Raw genomic sequence first — 6,670 nt, 5'->3', positions numbered from 1 at the left:
TTCTTCTCCTTCTCCTTCTCCTTCTCCTTCTCCTTCTCCTCCTTCTCCTTCTTCTTCTTCCTCTTCCTCCTCCTCTTCTTCTTCTTCTTCTTCTTCTTTGTTAAAGGTTTTATTTTATTTATTTATTTTTTTAAAGATGTTATTTATTTATTCATGAGAGGCACAGAGAGAGAGAGAGAGAGAGAGAGGCAGAGACATAGGCAGAGGGTGAAGCAGGCTCCATGAGGGAGCCCATCGTGGGACTTGATCCGGGGTCTCCAGGATCACGCCCTGGGCTGAAGGCAGCACTAAACTACTGGGCCACCAGGGCTGCCCGGTTAAAGATTTTATTTATTTATTTATGAGAGACACAGAAAATGAGGAAGATACATAGGCAGAGGGAGAAGCAGGCTCCCTGAGAGGATCCTGATGGTGGGACTTGAACCCAGGACCCTGGGATCAAGACCTGAGCCAAAGGCAGACGCTCAATCACTCAATCAGCCAGACGTTCCTCCTTGCGTTCTTCTTAGGAGGAAAGCATTCAGTCTTTTATCATTAAATATGGTGTTAAGTATGAGTTTCATGAATTGCATTTGAGGTTAAGAAAGTTCCCTTTTATTCTTAGCTTTTTGAGAGGTTTAAATTTTTGTTTGTATTTTGTTTTTATCATGACTGTATTTTGTTAAGTGCCTTTCCTGCAAATATTAAGAGGATCATATGTGCTTTCTACTTTATTCTATTGGTAAGATATCACATTAATAGCTATTTGGATGTTAAACCAACCTTGCATTCCCAGTGTAAATCCCGCTTGGTCATGGTGCATTATTCATTTGTATGTTCCTGAATCTGGTTTGTCAATATATTGTTGAGGGCTTTTTTGTGTAAATTCATGAGGGATATTGGTTTGTACTTAAAAAAAAAAATCTTTATCTGGCTTTGGTATCAGGGTACCCTTCTAGAAAGTATGCCCTTCTCCTTTGTCTTCTGGAGGAGTTTGGAAAGGATTGTTTGTTTTTTTTTTTTCTTCTTCTTTAAATATTAAATAGAACTTATCAGTGAGGTCATCTGGGCTTGAGTTTTTACATTTTGGGATGATTTCAAGTAACTAATTCAGTTTATTTGTTGAAGGTATATTCAGACTTAAAATTTTTCTTGAGTCAATTTTAGTTACAGTATTTTTGTCTTTTTTAGGAATTTTTCCATTTCATCTTAGTTGTCCAATTTGTAGGGATAGATGGTTTTTGTTTTTGTTTTTTGTAGGGATAGAGTTGTTCACAGTACTCTTTTATGATAATTTTAAGTTCTATGAAATCATTAGTGATATGTTCCCTTTAATTTCTGATTTTGGTAATTTGTGTTTTTTCTTTTTCTTGCTCAGCTTTTCCTCTTTTCTAATATGAAGATAATACTCATCTCATAGAACAAGCCATGCTACTTCCTTTTCTGTTTTCTGAAAGAATTTGTGAAGAGTTGGTATTATTCTTTAAATGTTTGATAGAATATAGGATACCTTGCTGGCTCAGTTGGTAAAGTATGTAATTCTTAATCTCAGGATTGTGAGTTCAAGTATAATATTGGGTGGGGAGCATACTTAAAAAACAAACAAAAAAGAACTTAACAGTGAAGTCATTTGGGCCTGGGCTTTTCTTAGCGTGAAGATTTTTAAGAACTAATTCAACTTCCTTACTTATTAGGTCTATCTTGTTTTTCTATTTTCTTTCTAATATACGCATTTACAATGATACATTTCCCTCTGAACAATGATTTAGCAACATCTCATTAATTGTGATATGTGTGTGTTCATTTTTTGTTTTAAAGATTTTATTTATTGGGGCACCTGGGCTCAGTAGGTTAAGTATCTGCTTTCAGCTCAGGTCATGATCTTGGGGTCCTGGGATTGAGCCTCGTGTCAGGCTCCATGCTCAGAATAGAGTCTGCTTCTCCCTCTCCTGCTCCCCCTCCACCCCACCTCTTGTGTTCTCTCTCTCTCAAATTGAAACCAAGAGTCAGATGCTTAGCCTACTGCACACCCAGATGCCACCCCTTTATCTTAAAACACTACTCATCATCTCTAGAAATATTTTTTGTCTTAAAGTGAATTCTGTCTGGTTTTAGTATACCTTCTACAGCCTTCTTAGGATTATTAATTGCATAGCATATCTTTTTTCCATCTTTTTTTGCTTTAAGCCTGTGTCTTTGAATCTAAAATGTGTCCTTTGTAGACAGCACACAGTTGTCTCTTTCCTTCTCTCAAAGAGAGAAACAATAAAAGATATTGTTTAACCTTTGTAAAATATAGAAATTATTAATTTCATAAGGTCATTGTGAGAATTAAATTGGACAATTGGATGGCCCATTAAAACACTGATTACTGGCCTGTATCTCCAGTGTTTCAGATTGAGTGGTTCTGATAGGGGCCTGAGAATTTGCATTTTTATGTACCCTGTTGATGATTATGCTGCTGGGTTAATAGCCACAGTTTGAGAATTGATTTAAAACATTTGAAGCAATTCTGGATATTTTATTATTGTTGCTTCTATTCACTTTCTTTGCCACTCAAAGTCATTCATTCTTTAAATAACCTACTCTGTTAGGATACTTTTGCTGTTGGCTCCAATATATTGGTATTTATGTTTTTGAGGTCTATTAATATTAATTGCAGAAGAGGAAATTTATGAAAAATATTTTTTAATCTTTTCTGTTATAAAAAATTCATGTAACTTGAGCCCTGTAATTCCTCATATCAGATTGCATCACTAAAATGAACAATATTACAGAAGATAGAACTAAATCAATTAATTATAAAATAAGAAGACATTTTCATCATGGGAAAAATAATGGTGAATACCACAAAGAGGTGTTAAAGTGTATCAAGGGTACTATTATGTAGGATTTAAAGTTTTGACCCCTTATAACGTCAAGAAATAACTTGAAATTAATATTGTTTAACATGTGATATAACTAATCCACTTCCAAATATCCCTAAAGAATGCTATATTTGTATAAACCTGCACCTGTTTATCACTCAGAACCAGGGAACTTCCAGACCTTTGCATGCAAGCTGTTTTTAAAGAAAAAGGTAAATCTCTTCTTTAATCCAAAGCCTTTGAAAGGTTATAAGTGGTTCTTTACTTACACACACACACATACACACATACACTTAAAAAAATAAATGAATGTCTTGGATTAAATACATTATTTTCTTGCTACATGTTGGTACAGAGCCTTGTCATTTTTGTTTCCATTCTAAATATTAATCTATAGCAACAAGCTGATTCTGCTAGAGGACATTTTTTTCTGCTTATTTTCCCAAATGTAAAAATTAATCTAGAGGATAATATCAACATCCATAATGTATGATTTTGTTGCTTATAATTTTGAAGTAGAATTCACCCAAAATAGAGGTCACAATAATTTAGTTTTAATATATTCACTTAATATAACTGCTTACCAGATTTATTACCATTCTTATCACCTTTATTAATATTTCGAATGTTATTTTCAAAAGATTCAGAGGTTAAGCACACAGATTTAAGATCTAAGATTACTGGCTAAAACCTTCCTCTACCATTTTCTAGTTGTATGGCTTCAGGCAATTAACCTCTCTGTGCCTTATTTTTCTCATATCTAAAGTAAGGATGAAATAGAGCCCACTTTGTAGGGTTGTTGTGAGGACTAAGTAACTAATGTACACATACTACTTAAGACTGTGTCTAACACTTTGTAAGACTATAAGTTTTAGCTGTTATCACTGCTGCTAAAAACAGCAATGCTAATAGTAAAATACTGTATTTGTGCAAGGGCTTCAGACATTATGGAAAACTTTCATACTTAATACTGGTAGAAACCCTGTTGTAATTGATACTGAAGCCATTTGCAGCTGTGTATGTGGAATGTATTTGTGTTAAGTTGCTATATTTTGCCATAATTATTTGTACAGTACAGTGCTGAAAGGCACACACCAGACAATCTCTTTCTTTCCCTGAGGTTGTAGAGCAATTGCATTCAGTTCTTTCCTCCCCTCCCTTCCAATCCCCTTCCTTCCCTCTAGTTCCTTTTTTCAAAGCGTTATTAAACATTTTATTAAGAGCAAGTTTTATTAAACATAAATATTACATTAAAAATTCACTGATTCTTTCCATTTTATCTTCTCATTCATTCTTGCATCCCAGAAAGGTGTGGAGGGACTATTATATGCTAAGGAGTATCATTGTGTAGTAAAGAAGAGCTTTCTCAGGGATCTCTGGGTGGTGCAGCGGTTCGGCGCCTGCCTTTGGCCCAGGGCGCGATCCTGGAGTCTCGGGATCGAATCCCACGTCGGGCTCCCGGTGCATGGAGCCTGCTTCTCCCTCTGCCTGTGTCTCTGCCTCTCTCTCTCTCTGTGTGACTATCATAAATTAAAAAAAAGGAGAGCTTTCTCTTTAAGAAATACTGTGCACTTTATAAACCATTGCATAATCTTAAGAGTGAGATATCTCTTAGGAAATGTGTTCCCAAATTTATAATTTTGCATACAAAGTATGGGTCATTACTTAACTACCTTAGAAATACAGAAGCAAAAATGTTTCCAAACAAATAAATGACTCATTATAATATTTTTTCAAATCATTAAGATATTAACTTCGGAAGTGTATAATTTTCTTCATGGACTTACAGGTTATTTAAAGGTCTTTGATCCACATTTTGAACAAAGATGATTAGATACCAGGTTAAATGTAAACTGTAAGATTCAAACATAAAACAGGGATATGACCATTTCATTTCCCTTAGCTGAACTTACAACTAGACTATTATTTAACTGACCATTAGATCATTTTGTAAGAATTTTAATTTACAGTGTTACTTGATGTCCACTAGAGGGGACCAAACCATGATCAGAGAGTATACACGTTTATTTTCCCAAGTGATGAAAAACCCTGCCCACCTGAAATTTCAGCCTGCCCATCTGAAATTCACAAATTATCATTCAATGTTTCCTACTGCTAAAAGGTCAACTCAATTTTGTCTGGATACACAAGCAAATCTATGGAAACACTGAAGAATGAATATTAGACAATATTTTAGAGGAGAGCACTTGCCTAGAATCTTTGGTAACTTGAAAGTTTAGCCAATTCATAGAAAAGCATAAAACTATTTTGAAATTGTTCAACTTTTAGTAAATACCAAGTTGTACACTTATAAGTTTTAATAAAAACATTTTATTGATTTGACAAGAAGGCAAAGGTGAATTTTGAAATATGACTCCATAGTGTATAGTAAATTAATGTATTTTGGGTGACAATGAATTTTCAGAAGTAAAGTAGTTTTATTTTTTTAAACAATATCCAACTGTTTTATTTTATCAGTAAATAAGGTGAACAAAGCCTGAAACTTGTTTGTAATTTAAAATATTTTATTTTGAAAGTAATGTTTTCCAAAATAAAGTCAATGTGTACCTTAGAAATCTATAAATTTCAAGTTCGATACCTCTTATTTCTTGAAATCTCTGATACATAAAAGATTTTTATTATATGAGGCAATTCATTTTGCACGCTAATATTTAGTTCTTTCCTAAGGCATTTCATATTTTGCGAAACTTAATATTCCAAGACAAACAGAAAAGATTTTATTTCATGTAAATATAATTTAAGAGTCTCATATTGCAATATTTTTAAAAATTTAAGCACATTTGGGTGAGATACACTCTATAGAACGATAGATTCTAAACATTTTTTTCATACAAGCAGTTTGAATTTTATTGCCAAGTTAGTATAAAAAAATTACAATTTTTGAAGATGAAAACATGATTTATTTAAAACAAAAACTACCAGAACAACAACAACAATAACAACAACAGTTAATCCACAAAGATCAATCATGAATCACGTCTGCTTTTCTGCAGAATACGCTGAGGTATTTGAGGTATTGCAGAAACGAAATGTCCACTAGATGCCACACTTCCTTTGCAGAGTAAAGCAGTACTTTGACTTGGCAAGCTTATGCAGATGCTAGTGTATCTGGTAACAGGACCCTAACACAAACAGTTGTCTTTTCCTTTACATTTTCTTTCTGCTGCCCTCTCCTATTAATATGTCTGATGATCTAAAATCTGCATAATAGTGTTAGCTTGTAAAGTTCTATCGAGATCCTTTAGCAGGAGGGCAGAGAGCTTATTTTTATTGACTTTAAAAATCACGTCATTTTGGAGACTTTTTTTTTTTTCGTCTATGACAGCTAAAGATGGTTTCATTTGGATTTTCCACCATTTACATTTTTACATTTCATGTTCTTTTTCATGTTTATTCTTTGTTTTTCTTTTCCTGTATATGTTCATTCTGTTTCTTTTTTCAAGAAAAAACAGGTTAAAAGCCAATCTTCTCAAAATGTAATAAAGAGATATAATTTAACTTTTTAGAGAACTATATTGAATAAAACTGTGATTGAATTTCCTCTAGGGGCACTACTATTCCATTTTGTTTTTAAAAATGATTAAAACTGAAAAATGAAGATCTTTCAGTTTTGTTTGACATGTTTGATAGGCTGAATTCAACAATGAAGTGAATAGAATTCAGCAAGTGAAGACGTACAAGGCATTATCTTACAAGTTCCCACCCTACACTATGAGACAACCCTAATAACACTAAGTATTCAGAATACTTATTAGCTTGAGTCACAATATTTGATGTATCTGTGATTTGTCAATTCAGCATTT

The 6,670-nt window shown here is 33.4% G+C and overlaps 1 long non-coding RNA gene across 2 annotated transcripts in view; it reads left to right on the top strand.

The window, feature by feature from the left end:
* The window catches only part of LOC112645283 (uncharacterized), a 169,107-nt gene that overhangs the window by 57,832 nt on the left and 104,605 nt on the right, over window positions 1-6,670 (top strand). The gene's annotated exons all lie outside the window — the stretch shown is intronic.

This window comes from Canis lupus, chromosome 32 (genome assembly GCF_003254725.2).
Source record: "Canis lupus dingo isolate Sandy chromosome 32, ASM325472v2, whole genome shotgun sequence".
Classification (NCBI taxonomy): Eukaryota; Metazoa; Chordata; class Mammalia; order Carnivora; family Canidae; genus Canis; species Canis lupus.
Note: the sequence above shows the minus strand (reverse complement) of the source record. Positions and strands in the feature narration are given on the sequence as shown.